The sequence below is a fragment of the Pseudorasbora parva genome, chromosome 10 (genome assembly GCF_024679245.1).
Source record: "Pseudorasbora parva isolate DD20220531a chromosome 10, ASM2467924v1, whole genome shotgun sequence".
NCBI lineage: Eukaryota > Metazoa > Chordata > Actinopteri > Cypriniformes > Gobionidae > Pseudorasbora > Pseudorasbora parva.
This window is the reverse complement of record NC_090181.1, coordinates 49,038,158-49,055,508: the sequence shown is the minus strand read 5'-3', so window position 1 is coordinate 49,055,508 and position 17,351 is coordinate 49,038,158.

Here is a 17,351-nt window from a genome sequence, read left to right as displayed (position 1 = left end):
AGCGCTGAAACAAGTCTTTTCAAACAAGAAATCAAGTAGCTGGTCCCGCAGATCCCTTTTAACTGGAACACAGGTAGAGAGCAGTAATATAACAAAAGGTTATCAGCACAGTCTATTAAAAGGTTCCCCAACGAACGGGACAGTTGCTCTCTCGTGATTAGGGTGGAGGCGGAAAGTGGCCATGAATCCGGGAGACCAGCGAGCGGATCTAACCCCCTCGTATCCGCGCACCAGGCGGTAGAAATGTGCAGAGAACAGCTCCGGGAGATCGTCTACTGCAGGAGGGCTGGACACAGAGTGGTAGAGAGGTTACAAAGCAGTGAGGTGATAGGGCTGACCTGATCCAGATAGTAGACCATACGGTAACACGACAGGATACGACAGGAAACAGGAGGGTTGTAGATAGCCACCGGCAACATACTCAGCCAAAATAATCAGGCAACTGGCAAGACGACAGGGAGTGTTAAATAGCAAGTGGGACAATGAGAGAGGGCAGGTGCAATGGATCAGCGAGAACACAGCTAATGGGGAACAGCTGAGGAGGGAAACGAGAAGAGATGAGTAGTAACCAGCAGGGGGGGGAGAGACAAGGACAGAGAAAGGGGACAGACTATGACAGTGCCCCCCCCCTCAACGAGCGCCCCCTGGCGCTCCCGAGGGAGGGACCTGGCGGCCCGGAAGGAAATCATCAATGAGAGAGCGGTCCAGGATTTCCCGGGAGGGAACCCAGCTTCTCTCCCCAGGACCGTAGCCCTCCCAATCCACTAGGAATTGATGCCCACGACCGCGACGACGCATATCAAGAATCTTACGTATCGTGTAGACCGACGATCCCCCGGCCTGAATAGGAGGAATGGAAGTACGAGGCGGGGCACGTACGACTGTCTTAATGCGGGATACTTGAAATACCGGGTGGATACGCCGAAGCTTGGGGGGGGGGGAGTTTCAGCATAACTGTGACGGGATTGATGACTTTGGAGATCCGAAAAGGTCCAATAAAGCGGGGGGCTAATTTGCGTGAGGGCGCCTGAAGGGGCAGATCGCTAGTGGAAAGCCACACTCTTTGACCACACACGTACCTCGGGCTCTTGACACAACGCTTATTGGCGTTTCTAAGCATGCGAACCCTAGAACGACACAGGGCACTCACCCGTCTCCAGGTCCCTTTACAGCGTTTAATAAAAGCCTGAACGGAGGGAACATTGGACTCTGTCTCTTGTGAGGAGAACAGGGGGGGTTGGTATCCTAGACAACAGTGAAGCGGCGACAGACCGGTAGCAGAGGACGGGAGCGAATTGTGAGCGTACTCTGCCCAAGGTAATTGCTCGACCCACGAAGAGGGATTCCGAAACGCCAGACTGTGCAAAAGTCGTCCGATTATCTGATTCGTGCGTTCCGCCTGCCCGTTGGTCTGAGGGTGGAAACCAGACGAGAGACGGACCGATGCACCAATCAGACGACAGAATTCTCTCCAGAACTGGGACGTGAACTGAGGTCCCCTGTCCGAAACTACGTCAGAGGGAAGCCTGTGATTCTTGAAAACGTGAGATACCAGTATTTCCGCGGTCTCTTTAGCAGAGGGGAGTTTAGGAAGTGGTATAAAGTGCGCCACGATCCACCACAGTGAGGATTACAGTATTACCAGCCGAGGAGGGTAGGCCGGTAATAAAGTCAAGCCCAGTGTGAGACCACGGACGCGACAGGACGGGAAGAGGTCGAAGGAGACCGGCAGGCGGAGAGTGACCTGACTTGGTCTGAGCACAGATCGCCCACGAGGCAACGTATATCCCGTTCTAAAGTGGGCCACCAAAATCGTTGACGGACTGTAGCTAGCGTGCCCCTAACGCCGGGATGGGCAGTTAACTTGGTAGAGTGAGCCCACTGAAAGACTGCCGAGCGGGCGGTAGCGGGGACAAAGAGAAGGTTCCTGGGAACGTTACGGGGCACGACCGCATGAGACAGAGTGCGCTTGACGAGTCTCTCAATACCCCAGACGGCGGCCTCAATTACTCTCGCCGGGGGGATTATCTCTTGGGGTGTCGAGATAACGTTGGAGGAGTCAAATTGACGAGACAAGGCGTCGGGCTTGACGTTTTTCGACCCGGGTTGATAAGAGATCTTAAAATCGAAACGGGCGAAAAACAATGACCAGCGTGCCTGGCGCGCATTAAGTCTCTTGGCCGAGCAAATGTATTCCAGATTTCTATGGTCAGTCCAGACTACGAACGGAACGTTTGACCCCTCTAACCATTGTCTCCACGGGCCTAAGGCCAAACCGATGGCCAGGAGTTCACGGTCCCCCACATCGTAATTACGTTCCGCGGCCGAGAGACGATGTGAAAAAAACGCGCAAGGATGAACCTTATCATCCGAGCCTGAGCGCAGGGAGAGCACGCCCCCAATGCCCACCTCAGACGCATCTACCTCGACAATGAACTGTTTCGACACATCCGGAGTCACGAGGATAGGCGCGGTAGTAAATAAAAGCTTTAACCGGTCGAAAGCCCGCTGCGCCGCCTCTGTCCATCTAAAGCTCGACTTGACAGACGTAAGAGCGGTGAGAGGCGCGGCTACTTGACTGAAGTTGCGTATAAAGCGCCGATAAAAATTAGCGAACCCCAAAAAAACGCTGTAACGCTACTCACGACTCAGGAATGGGCCACTGGGTGATGGCTTGTACCTTACTGGGATCCATACTGATTCCCTCCGCCGAGATTACAGAACCAAGAAAGGTGACGGAGTGGGCATGAAACGTGCATTTTTCGGCCTTTACAAACAGACGGTTCTCCAGGAGGCGCTGGAGAACGCGGCGAACCTGCTGAACATGAACCTGAAGAGACGGTGAGAAAATCAGAATATCATCCAGATAGACGAAGACGAAAATGTTGAGCATGTCTCTAAGGACGTTGTTAACGCTTGAAACACAGCAGGTGCGTTGACAAGGCCGAACGGAAGGACCCGATATTCGAAGTGCCCAAGTGGGGTGTTGAAAGCGGTCTTCCACTCGTCCCTTTCCTTAATGCGGATAAGATGATACGCATTACGCAAATCTAGTTTAGTGAAGACCCTCGCCCCCTGTAACAGTTCAAACGCGGACGCCATAAGCGGCAAGGGGTAACGATTCTTTACGGTGATCTGGTTTAGCCCCCGGTAATCGATACAGGGTCCTAGAGCGCCGTCTTTCTTCTTAACAAAGAAAAACCCCGCAGGCGACGAGAAGGGGACAATGGTCCCGGCGGCTAATGATTCGGACAGGTAGTTCTCAAGCGTCTTGCGTTCAGGACCGGTTAGAGCAGTGGTTTTCAAACCTGTCCTGGAGGACCCCCAGCCCTGCATATTTTGTATGTCTCCTTCATCTAACACACCTGATTCAACTCATGAGCTCATTAGTAGAGACTGCAAGACCTGAAATTGGTGTGCCAAATATGGGAGACATATAAAATGTGCAGGGCTGGGGGTCCTCCAGGACAGGTTTGAAAACCACTGGGTTAGAGAATATAAACGACCACGAGGAGGCATGGTACTGGGTAACAGATCAATACCGCAATCATAGGGTCGATGGGGAGAAAGAGAAGTGGCCCGGGACCGATTGAAGACCGCCCTCAAATCATGATACTCCTCCGGCACCCCAGTTAAGTCGGCTGGCTCCTCCTGAAAGACAGAGACAGAAAAAACAGAAGGGTTAGCGGATAACAGACAATTTACGTGACAAGACAAGCCCCAGGAAAGGATACAATTACTAGACCAATTGAAGTGGGGATTGTGTCTGGCTTGCCAGGGATGACCTAGAACTACTGGGGCGTAGGGGGAATGAAAGACTAAGAAGGAAAGAGTCTCATGATGGTTTCCAGAAACCGTAAGGGTTAACGGGATAGACTGGAGATCGACACTGGGTAGAGGGCTACCATCTAAGGCAAAGAGGGGTGTTCCCTCAAGGGAATACCTTGTTTACGAGCCCATGCTTCGTTGAGGAAATTCTCCTCGGCTCCAGAGTCTATTAAAGCCTTGCAAGAAACAGTGATATCAGCCTAGTGCAGATTTACAGAAACGGTGGTGCAGGATGTGGACGAGGATATTAAGGAAGTCGCGCTCGCCAGTACCCCCTCTACTACTGGACGGCATTGGCTTTTACAGGACAGTTCGAAACAAGGTGGTTGGCCGCCCCACAGTACATGCAGAGACGGTTCCCAATGCGGCGTTCCCTCTCCTTAGCCGAGATGCGCAGACCGCCGAGCTGCATCAGCTCTGACACAGAAATGACGCTGGGCGGGGAAGACGCTGCAGCTCCGGAAAGGGTTGAGTCAATGCCTCCGACGCGGTGACGCAGGTCAAACCTCTTCTCCACTCGGATAGCGAGGTCGATGAGTGGGTCAAGACCTGTAGGTAGCTCGCGGGCAATTACCTCGTCCTTGACCTGAGCGTTTAGCCCCTCCAGAAAGCGAGCCGCGAGGGCAGTCTTGTTCCAACCGCAGGTGGTCGAGAGAGTGCGGAACTCTATGGAGCAATCCACTATGGATCGCCCTCCCTGGCGGAGTGAAGAAAGTAAGCGAGAAGCCTCCTCACCATGGACCGAGCGGTCAAAGACCTGCAACATCTCATCCTTGAAAGTGTCAAAATGCCGGGTAAACTCCGCCCTGGCTTCCCACGCCGCTGCCCCCCAGTTGCGTGCACGTCCTGTAAGAAGAGAGATGACATAGGCAACTCGGGCTCGCTCCTGGGCATAGGTGACTAGTTGGAGGGTAAAAACCACCTCGCATTGCGTGAGGAACGGACGGCATTGAGTGGGCTCTCCGCTATAGCATGGGGGATTATTTACACGCGGCTCTGGTGCAGCAGGCGACCTTGGAGGGGGTGAAAGATCTCTTCGGAGCGACTGCACCTGGGTGGATAGCTCCGAAAGCTGAGCGGCCAGCGTCTCGACCACGCGACGAGTTTTGGCAAGCTCCTCTTCATGTCTTCCCAACATTGTACCTTGCAGTTCCACCACCGTGTGAATGGTTCTCTCATTAGCTGGATCCATCATAGGCCGGATTATTCTGTTATAAGGAAGAGATAGGATCCAAAATGCACTGAGAGTTAGTTTATTGAGAGAGCGCTGAAACAAGTCTTTTCAAACAAGAAATCAAGTAGCTGCGGGACCGCAGATCCCTTTTAACTGGAACACAGGTAGAGAGCAGTAATATAACAAAAGGTTAGCAGCACAGTCTATTAGAAGGTTCCCCAACGAACGGGACAGTCACTCTCTCTCGTGATTAAGGTGGAGGCGGAAAGTGGCCGTGAATCCGGGAGACCAGCGAGCGGATCTAATCCCCTCGTATCCGCGCACCAGGCGGTAGAAATGTGCAGAGAACAGCTCCGGGAGATCGTCTACTGCAGGAGGGCTGGACACAGAGTGGTAGAGAGGTTACAAAGCAGTGAGGTGATAGGGCTGACCTGATCCAGATAGTAGACAGTACGGTAACGCGACAGGATACGATAGGAAACAGGAGGGTTGTAGATAGCCACCGGCAACATACTCAGCCAAAATAATCCGGCAACTGGAAAGACGACAGGGAGTGTTAAATAGCAAGTGGGACAATGAGAGAGGGCAGGTGCAATGGATCAGCGAGAACACAGCTAATGGGGAACAGCTGAGGAGGGAACCGAGAAGAGAAGAGTAGTAACCAGCAGGGGGGGGGCAAGGACAGAGAAAGGGGACAGACTATGACAAAGAGGTTAAGATAATAAGACAACAATTAAGAGGGCAAACAAAGTATGTTAAGATTGGTCTGACAAACCAAATTGAAATGTACAAACATCTGATGTAGATTCAAGTGTATCTAATGAGGACAAAGAAGACAAATATGAGAACAATGTCTGGGTTAAGGATGAAATAATCTTTTACTCTTTTTGGTAAAAGAGAAAGAATAAAAAGGAAAAAAATACAAACAAAAAACAGAAAGAAAAATGTCTGAAAAGAGATGTTTGGTTCTGATGCTCATCCAGAGTGTGGTTGCATAATCTGGTCTTTGGCAATGAAGCGTGAGTGACTTAATTTAAGTCATAAGGTAGCATAACTAAGGAAGCTAGATTTTGAAGCTACACGTCTGGAAGAAAGATACAAAATTGGGGCTTAGGTAAGCCACCGAGGGGGGAATGTAGATGATTTTTATTATTGAATTTAAGGTAAAATAAGCTGTATATAAGACACTAATAGATATCGGCTGTTTGATGAGGTTGTGTTTGCCCTGTATTAAGTTCGTGGGGACGTTGACAACGTGCTTGAAAATGACATGTAGAAGATGCGTGATGGACAGAAAAAGATCTTGGAATGTTGTAATATATGAGCCAGGAAACCAACTGGAAAACTAGCTGAAGGTTGTTACCATTTTGGGAAAGCAGCTATGTATATATGCTAGGTAAACCAAAGAACTGGAATTGTCTCCTGCAGGGGAAACTCGGCTTTGTTAATTTGAATAAAGTCTTTTTGAAATCAAATGATCTTTGGGAAATTATTTTTGCAAGAAGAAAATTTCCAACAGTACACATTAGTTCCTAGGTATCGACCAGAGGTTCCACACTTTATTTTTTTTTTAAGTTTCACAAACTAATTTCGGGAGAAGCACGCGCAGACAATTAAATCTTACTAAACACAGGTGGAGCAGGCTCAGATAATTAACCCAATTGGAACACAAGAGGAGCACATTAAGCTAATCAGTTAATCAATGATAGGAGCTGTATATAGACAGCCGATTTACCTTCCTGTCATTGACAGTTTCTCAGCATTGCCTTTGATTCAACACTTCTCAACTCGAGGCTCACGTAAGCTTGGTAACACAGGGCTTGACTTAGTGAGCACTACCATCTTGCTAGTATTTTCAACTAATGGGTCCTGCACACTGTGCGATTTTTCAAAATCCTTTGCGAATGTCCCTTGTCAGACTGTACGAACATGATCCCCGATGTAAGCCGTGTCGCACTGTAAGATCTCAGTTGGCATTAATGTCAGACTGCACGATAGTTAAGGCGCGCTTAAAACGGACGCGCGCAAGAAAACTCACCCGGAGTTTTATATCATCAATGAATGATGCGTTGGGTGACGGTGAGCTGCATTACACGCGGGACTGAAATGCTGACTACAAAGAAATCTCTAGCTCTCGTTTTGGTCATAGTTTGTCTTGAAAAACAGAGATATTTGACTGTTGTCGTAGGAGAAGTCACACTGCAGGATTCTGTGCCAAATCTTCTGACACTGCCAGAATTTCGTCTGAGGTAAAATTTGATCGCAACGCTCATTAATCGGCGGCCGGTGAACATGTCAAACTAACGACCAAAGACGTCAGATTTTAGCCTAGGATCTGAGGAATCTTTTAGGATTTGCTAAATTTGTCTCAGACGGCCAAATCGTGGGCAAAATCGCACAGTGTGCACCCGGCTTAAGGGCATTTTCACAACTGAAAGTCTGCCCCAATGTCTGAACCGAAGTTCATGTTTGATTTGATACATTTGGTAAGTGTTTTGGTTTCACATTGCAATCATGCGAGCCGCTAGGCTAGCACATTAAAACATTTTACATGGATACTTGCTTGTAAGTTATATTCATCTATCTGGGCTGCATTTTGACATTGATTGGCTTAACTGACGTGCGTCTGATGTCAGCATGTTGTCATTCGGCGGATAACTTTGACGAGACTGAAAGAACAGACACATTTGATGCCACTAATGTATGTGGCACATTGAACTTCCCCATTAAATTCTTATCGTTTAAATTCGAAGTGGACATTTAAGCTTCTATACAATTTCTCATGTTGTAAGCCTGCTGAATCTTAGTTCATTCATGAGACATGAGCAATGTAAAAATGAAACATTGATATAAACGGGAACTGCCTGTAAATGGTCTGAAAATCACGTTCGTTCTTGAATGAATCTTCTAGGTGATCGAATCACTCATTCGTGTGGTCTATTGTCTCATTTAGTTAACCAAAAACAAATCCTCCCTCCACAAACAGCGTGGAGCCATTGGCAACGAGCGCATGCGCAGCCCCTGACTCTTTCATTCTGCCCAGAGCCATAGAAAAAGACTGCTCTGATTCTGCCAAAGAATGACAAACCTCGAGCCAATAGTGTTCAAGTATGAGTTGTGACAGATCATTTGTTCATTGATTCAACAAATCACATACGCCCTTTACTGACTGAGATGCTTTGAGTCTGACTCTGAACAGGAGATCTTAGCAAATTAATTGAACAAACTGGTGCATGTTGTTCGTGAAACAAATGACGTAAACGAAGTGAACCAGTCGTTGAACATACCGATAGCAAAAAGGTGGAGCTTTGCTCGTGTAGGTAGCATATTGCAGCAAAGAGTGAAATATACACCTTACCATTGTAATGAAAACAGTGTAACAACACAGACTGATGGTTAAATTATTACCTCACAAATTGAAGTGAGTCCGGACCATTTTATTTTTATGTTTGAACAGTTTCTTCTTTTAAATTCAACGACCTCATTACGTTTGAGTCATGTCATGCTCTTCTCGAACGTCAGAAATCCGGACCAAACTGTAAATGTATTTTAGAGAACCCCGTTTTTTAAATATAACATCAATACCTTACAGTAAGCTGCACTGTTTCAAGTCATCTCATATTCTGGGGAGAGAAAACGTATATCATGATTCAGTAAACCTCAAGGCCATGATTTCATTAAATAAACGCTAGCTTCACGTTTCAGAGGATTTTATAGCCTGCACACTACAATGCTTAAGCATGTTTAAGTTCAGAGCAGTGTGCGGTCAATGAATACCGTGCATTATAATGCTAGGCAAATTCTCATGACCAATGCGTAACGCCTTGACCCAGTTAACTCTCGTTAAATCATGAAAATAAAGAGTGTGAACGCGAAAAGTCCGTATTTCACACGTTTAATGATGGGTACACAGACACGCGCTGCCTCATGAGGGATTCACTCTTCACAGCGTCTCAAATAAAAGTAATCAAATATTATCACTATAAGGTAGAGCAAGACGTATCATCTACCGTTGCTGCCATCACACTGAAGATACCGCTAATCTACGTCATCAACACGTAGTGCACGTCATAAGTCAAGTGATCAATTTCTTAAAGGGGCCACTACACAATAATGTGATGTACGCAAAAAACATAGGTTTTGGACATTCTTTACAGTCTTCACGTTCAGCCAGTAGCTTTAAATGCGTCATTTATTTAAACCGCAAACACATGAGAGGAGTCTCTGCATTAAAGACCCACACATGGCAATCAACGTGCAGCTATCCGATGCGGTAGGAAATTAAACTGAATATGTAGGATTTTAACTGTGACAAATCTGACGACGATTGTCAGGGCAGTTAAACGGTGATGATGGGATACATGTAACTAAGCGATAGAGTTGTTTAAAAAATGAAGTAGTATGTCCCAAAGCTTGAGCACTTTTTTGCTACACACTTGAAAGGATGTACTTTTTTTCACAAAAAGATAACATACTTTTAGGTCGTAGTAAAAGTAGGCGAATTGGGACGCAGGCAGTATCTCCCTCATATGGATCTGAAGGAGCATCCCGCAATAATCAAACAGACATTTCAAAATAAGAGTCCCAGTTGGATACACAATTTTTTTCTCCATTTGTTCATCTAACCTTTTCTCCTCTGTTGCAGAAGTGTCGTTCCTTCCGTTCCGGCAGAAGCTGAATTTCTCTGGCTTAATTTCTCCCCTGCCGCAGCAGTGCTGTTCCCTCTGCTCCCGCTGGAGCTCAGCTTCTCTGACCAAATTCTCCACTGTCGCAGCAGTGCTGTTCTCTCTGCTCCCGCTGGAGCACAGCCTTTCTAGCTAATTTCTCCACAGCCGCAGCAGTGCTGTTTCCTCTGCTCCCGCTGGAGCTCAGCCTCTCTGACTAATTTCTCCACTGTCGCAGCAGTGCTGTTCTCTCTGCTCCCGCTGGAGCTCAGCCTTTCTAGCTAATTTCTCCACAGCCGCAGCAGTGCTGTTTCCTCTGCTCCCGCTGGAGCTCAGCCTCTCTGACTAATTTCTCCACTGTCGCAGCAGTGCTGTTCTCTCTGCTCCCGCTGGAGCTCAGCCTTTCTAGCTAATTTCTCCACAGCCGCAGCAGTACTGTTTCCTCTGCTCCCGCTGGAGCTCAGCTTCTCTGACCAAATTCTCCACAGCCGCAGCAGTGCTGTTCTCTCTGCTCCCGCTGGAGCACAGCCTTTCTAGCTAATTTCTCCACAGCCGCAGCAGTACTGTTTCCTCTGCTCCCGCTGGAGCTCAGCTTCTCTGACCAAATTCTCCACAGCCGCAGCAGTGCTGTTCTCTCTGCTCCCGCTGGAGCACAGCCTTTCTAGCTAATTTCTCCCCTGCCGCAGCAGTACTGTTTCCTCTGCTCCCGCTGGAGCTCAGCCTCTCTGACTAATTTCTCCACTGCCGCAGCAGTGCTGTTCTCTCTGCTCCCGCTGGAGCTCAGCCTTTCTAGCTAATTTCTCCACAGCCGCAGCAGTACTGTTTCCTCTGCTCCCGCTGGAGCTCAGCCTCTCTGACTAATTTTTCCACTGTCGCAGCAGTGCTGTTCTCTCTGCTCCCGCTGGAGCTCAGCCTCTCTGACTAATTTCTCCACTGTCGCAGCAGTGCTGTTCTCTCTGCTCCCGCTGGAGCTCAGCCTTTCTAGCTAATTTCTCCACAGCCGCAGCAGTGCTGTTTCTTCTGCTCCCGCTGGAGCTCAGCCTCTCTGACTAATTTCTCCACTGCCGCAGCAGTGCTGTTTCTTCTGCTCCCGCTGGAGCTCAGCCTTTCTAGCTAATTTCTCCACTGCCGCAGCAGTGCTGTTTCTTCTGCTCCCGCTGGAGCTCAGCCTTTCTAGCTAATTCCTCCACTGCCGCAGCAGTGCTGTTCTCTCTGCTCCCGCTGGAGCTCAGCCTCTGGCTAATTCCTCCACTGCCGCAGCAGTGCTGTTCCCTCTGCTCCCGCAGGAGCTCAGCTTCTCTGACTAATTTTTCCACGGCCGCAGCAGTGCTGCTTCCTCTGCTCCCTCAGGAGCTCAGCCTTTCTATCTACTGATCGCCGTTCCAAACAGTGAGCCCCCTGTCCACCAGCCGGGACGCTCCTGGTTGAGCTGGACGGACTAAATCATGTGCTCCCCTTTCTTTTGACCGGTAGGGTTTTTTCCATCTGATACAGTGAGCATTGGCCTCCCATCAGATGTTGAAAAAAGCCTTACCAGTCAGTCACCCTAAATTCTGACCGCTCCATATTTACCAGCCAGTAGGGCCCGTTCCGCCAGGCGCTGTGAACTCCCGCCAGAGGCAGCACGGGTCCTCCCGGCCAGCTAGTTCCAAACCACCCTGCTTCTCGGTTATTGTCTGGTTGGGTTCTTCCATCCGATACAGTGAGCATTGGCCTCCCATCGGATGTTGAAAGAGCCCTCCCAGCCAGGCATTCAAAACCATCTTGCTTCCCAGTTACTGGCTGGTAGGGTTTTTCCATCTGATACAGTGAACATTGGCCTCCCATCGGATGTTGAAAGAGCCCTCCCGGCCAGGTGTTCTAAACTAAGACTGCTTCCATTTTTTCAGCCAGTAGGTTTTGTCCGCCGATGCCATGAGCGGCTCCCATCAAAGGCAACACGGGCCCTCCTGGCTAGGTAACCAGACAGCCCACCATTTCTATGCGTATTTGGGGGGTCTCGGTGGCTGTCCTTGTCTCTTTGCTTTTTGGGGGGATACTCTGGGTTCGGGAAAAATTTCCGAGCCTGGAGCCCTCCCCGGACAGCACGCCAAATACGCATAATCTTTACTCTATTTAATTGATGTAAGTGTGAACTCGTGAATTTAAGTTTCACAAACTAATTTCGGGAGATGAACGCGCAGACAATTAAATCTAACTAAACACAGATGGAGCAGGCTCAGATAATTAACCCAATTGGAACACAAGAGGAGCACATTAAGCTAATCAGTTAATCAATGATAGGAGGTGTATATAGACAGCCGATTTACCTTCCTGTCATTGACAGTTTCTCAGCATCCCACCACCACCCCTCCTCCTCACTTACTTAAATCAACTGCTATAAATATCAAAACAAATCACAAATTGCAATCTAGTTCTAAACTATCTATGTTGGTGGGGGGGATACTCTGGGTTCGGGCAAAATTTCCGAGCCCGGAGCCCTCCCCGGACAGCACTCCAAATACGCATAATCTTTACTCTATTTAATTGATGTAAGTGTGAATTCGTGAAAGCTACATTAACTTAATGAAAAACACTTCAACATTAAGCTTAGGTGATGTTTATATCAGCATTTACTAATACATTTTAAGATAAAAAAAGTTGTATCTGATAACTTAATGTACTGTGAACTAACATGAACAAGATTTTCTTTCAATGAATGAAGAAATAATAATAAATGCTGTACAAACATATTGTTCAGTTCATGTGTCAACGGTACAGAGACTGCGGAGACAAAGATGTTAGTTAGCAGAGTTTATTGAGCACCAGAGAGTCAGAACTGGGTGAAGTGCAGGTGAACAGGTGAACAGGTTGGTCTTGGTGCAGTGAGGGGAATCGCTGGAGAGTTCGAGGGACACACACACACTGGACGTTGAAACACTAGGAGACTTGACAAGAGACGCTGGAGATAATCATACATCATCGCGGGAGTCCTTGAGGTAAAACAGAGACTGTTAGTAGCTTCTCTAGACGAGATGGACAGTGACTGTGAGTGTGTGTGTGTCTATTGTGCTGGTGGTGATTGGGGTGATGATGAGCTGCAGGTGCACGTGATTAGAACTCAGGAGAGGGTGTGCGCTGTGAGTGGGTGGCGTTGGAGCCTGGCGTGTCTGTGGCCATGTCCACACTAATACGTTTCATTTGAAAACGTATATTTTTCTCTCCGTTTTGGCCTTCCATCCACACTGAGACAGCGTTTTAAGTCACTGAAAACGTATCGTTTTGAAAACGCTCTCCAAAGCGGATACATTTGAAAACGCTGTCTTCGCGTCGTAGTGTGGACTGTGAAAACGGAGGCTTTTTAATACGATGACGCATTTAGCCATGTGATGCAGTCATATGACCAATTCAGCCAAGATAGCAAATGACATTGTACAGCAGTTGTTTTGTATGCTTTCTGTTTTGACAGCCTAAATACCCTAGTGAAAAAAAAAGTATACTAAGTATACTTGCGGCCAGACTCATTTTCAGTATACTTGAAGTGTGTTAATGACTAGTTAACTTGAAGTGTGCTATTTTGACAACTAATTTTGTACTAAGTATATTTAAGTTGTAATTAAATTGTGTTAAAGCACAACTTTAAGTGTATTTAGTATACTTTTGTGTGCTAAATTGGAACAACTTTAAGTATACTTAGTCCACTTTAAGTATAGTGACTAATTACGTGCTTAGTGCTATTAAATGTGCTTTATTTGTATTATAAGTAAATTTTATTTGTGTTAAGTATATTTTATTTGTATTATAAGTATACTTTATCCATGTTATAGTACACTTTATTTGTATTATAAGTACACTTTGTGTTATAGCATACTTTATTTGTGTTTTAATAAATTACAAATTAATTACCAGTATATTCAGAACACACAAGCAATATACTATGAATATAATATGTATTTTATTTGCCTTGACTCATTCAAATGACTAAAAATATACACTTTGTAGTCAATAACAATACAATGTTATTACTTAGCTATACATTGTACAATATGAATTACATAATGTCACACAATACAGTATTTTAAATGTGCTACCTTACATTTTAATGAATTACTTACTGACTTACTTTCCCAATGTTGAATGCATTTGTTTTCAAGGACATTACAATAAATTAAATCAAATCTAACACAAAAAACTAATGAAGAGACATTTCATTAAACAAGCCCAACGATTTTTATAAATGGTTTCACATGGTTTCAGCAAAGGTAAACAAAATTAACTTACTATGTGTTTCATTAAATGAACACTGGAAGATGTTGGAAAACATATAATTGAACTAATTCCACTGACCATCTCTATACATAAATATAAATTACACATTAGCCTATATTCAATTTTCGGGTGAGCTGCTCAGTACACTTGCGTCTGATGGCCGCTTACACACCATCAGAGAGAGCTGACAGCAAACACTCGTGAAGAACGCAATCTGTTAACAGAATATACAAGAGATAAAGTCAGGTGCATGTTCATTCAACTTTTTATTCACGTTTAGTGACATTACATATTAACTTACCTCCAAACAGAAGGACTTTTTCCGGTGCTTTTCGGGATTGCGTAGGTTAACGTTTGGCCATTTTATTCCAAAACAGTTTATCGTCACCATCATGGTCAGGCAGCGATGTGGCGTAATTGAACTGGTCCGAAGAATGAGCAATGTACTTTACGCTCGCAGTGTTTTATTAAATAAATAACGTAAAGCAACATTGTGCTTCACCTGCAAATTTGCAAACCTCCCGCGAGTGAGCGTCATACTCTCATACAGACGAGTAGCGTCAGCAGCTCTACCTCTGATTGGCTGCAGGCATTGAGCAACACAATCTGATTGGTCACAGATCAATGAAGAGACCATTGAATTACGATAAGACTCAACTATTTAACCCATATTTTCTTGCGTTGTATTTAAAGTGTGCTGTTGGATTCTTCTTTGCCAGTGTAAACTTATTAAACATATTTACACTTAAATCACAACTAAAGTAGGGCTTATAGCATACACTGCATATATTTAAAAATGGGGCGTTTAGTCCATATAATAATTTACTTATAATTTATCATCACTTATTTATTCATGATTAAGCTTGAACAGTTAAGCATGAATAAATAACCTTAAACAGTATTTATAACTTTTTATACAGCTTAATGATATTAATTATGTATTTTTAAAATATGCTTTTAGTGCATTGTTAACAATGACAATTTGGAGCATAAGTTTAAAATATATAAAAAATATATTTTAAAGTAATGTTCAAATAAGTACACTTTACAAAAATACACTGAACTTTCTTTTAAAGTATATTTTTCTACAATATATTTTTAGAAAATATACTAAATACAATTATTTTAAAGTGTGTTAAAAGTTGTATTGTGAAATATGATGCTAATATATTTTTTATATATTTAGAAATGGTACATTTTTTGTAAGTATATTTCTAATATACTATCGGAAAAGAGAATATATTTGAAATACAATAAAGTATACTTTTTTTCACTAGGGTATTAATGTCAGTTTGTACATACTGTTAAAAAACTCAGTGCCTTTTCTCGAAATTGCCGCAAAATTTCAAAGACTAAATAAACGAGTAGCGGAAATGACGCAAGTCAAAGCATCTTGGATTTGCTCATGCGCAGTACGGGGATGTCAGCGTTTTCAGACGTTTCAGTGTAGATGAACATTTTTTGGAAATCGATTAAAAATGATAGTGTGAACGCGGAACGTTTTTAGACGAATGCTCTATTTTTAAATTTAGCCGGATCAGTGTAGACGTAGTCTGTGACATCATGTTACTTAATGCATTGACTAATATTAAAAAATTAGACCTTGTAAAGTTTTTATAAGTAGAAAGTATTTGCTATTGACTTTGATAGCATGTGAGGTGCACAACAAAAAAATCAAACTTGGTGAATCCTGGGAGGCCTAATTTGCCTTTATATATATATATATATTAGTCTGGCAAGGAGAACAGCTCAATTAATGCTACAATGTGCTCACTCGACGATTGTTTCACACTTTTGAATATATGAGACGTAATCCTCATCATGAATCTTTTTTTCTTTTTTTTAACAGCCATTATTCAAATCCATTATAACATGTATACCTGCCTAAATGGCCCATTAACAGCACAGTATTTCATTTAGTAAGCCACAGTTATCTAAAATCTTTCTAAAAAAAGACTAAAAACTAAACTAAAAGCACAATATGTGAATTATTGTAACAAATTAGACAAAAGCTCCTGGTCCAAAAGGTGCCTTAGAGCTTCAGTTAGCATCAAGCTACACAACACAATTTAAAACATTAAATTACACCTTCATTCTATAGATCACATTATATATGCTGCATATCATTAAAAGGAGACCCAGAGAGAATGAACGTTAGTCTGATAATCTATTCAAATTATCGTTCATAATGTAACGATAATAATGCACTCCTGACATAAATTCTTATAGAAATGAATGTAACTACAACCCAGTTTTATCATAAACAGTATTCAAATATCAAAGCTGGAGTCTTTAATCTTTCTGATGATACTGAGTTTGTCCAGATAAAGCAATAGTGGGATGTTTAACAAGCAGTGAATTTTGAACAATAGTAATCTGAGGCCTTATACGATCTTTGAAAGGGATGGGGTTAAGCAATTTATTAACCCCTGGAGCCGTGTTGAGCACTTTTATAATGGATGGATGGACTTTTTTTGGTCTTCAGAATTTGATAGGGGGTTTATCATACAAGTATGAGGAAACTATAAACAGGACCTAGACCAAGCGGGATTAACAGTCTTTATTCAGAAAACATCATCCTTTCAACTACTCCAAAGACTGAGCTCTTTGGAAGCCAAAAATGCTACTGTGAAAGCCTCAACTATTTGGTGTTTCCCTGGCTCATTGAAACATGGAAGTCTTTCTTAAAGCAGCATCACACTAATGTTCTGAAAGCAGGTGTTACTGTATGTCCTGAAGCTCAGTGCAAATAATACAAAAGCATAAATATGACGGACTGTTTGTACCGGGTCCAATGTCCTAAATAAACCCTTATGAACTTTGCACTGCAAACATGTGTTGTGACAGAGAAAAAGATCAATATTCAGCAAGAAACATTAACAGACAAACAACCTCTGTCAGAGAGGAGATACAGGATGAACCATACACTGGAATGTGTGGATTACCATAAATACAACAAATGTATAGGACATAAAATATCTCTGTAGCAAATGCTAAAATACAAGCAGGTGAAATGTCTCCTGGCACAACAAAGCACCAGTTTCACTAAAACTATATATTAAAGTTTATATAGACTACTTTTACATTTGCGCTGCTGTTCTAAAAATGTTTTCTCCATGACCTCAAACAAGCTTTCTTTCAAGTCTGAGCACAGGAGCTGTAGGTTTACCACAGAAACATAAGTGGTTTGGAGTTAATTGATTGACCAGAGCAGAGAAAAGAGAGATTATAATATGCTCCATAGAAAGCAGTAAGTAAGGAGGCTCACTGAGAACCAATTACTAAACTAAACTGTCTGACGTCAATCAATGCATTCACAACCGATACCCATCAGTACAGCTTCTTTGTATTGTAAGTATATTTTATTTGTGTTAAGTATATTTTATTTGTATTATAAGTATACTTTGTTTGTGTTATAGTAGACTTTATTTGTATTA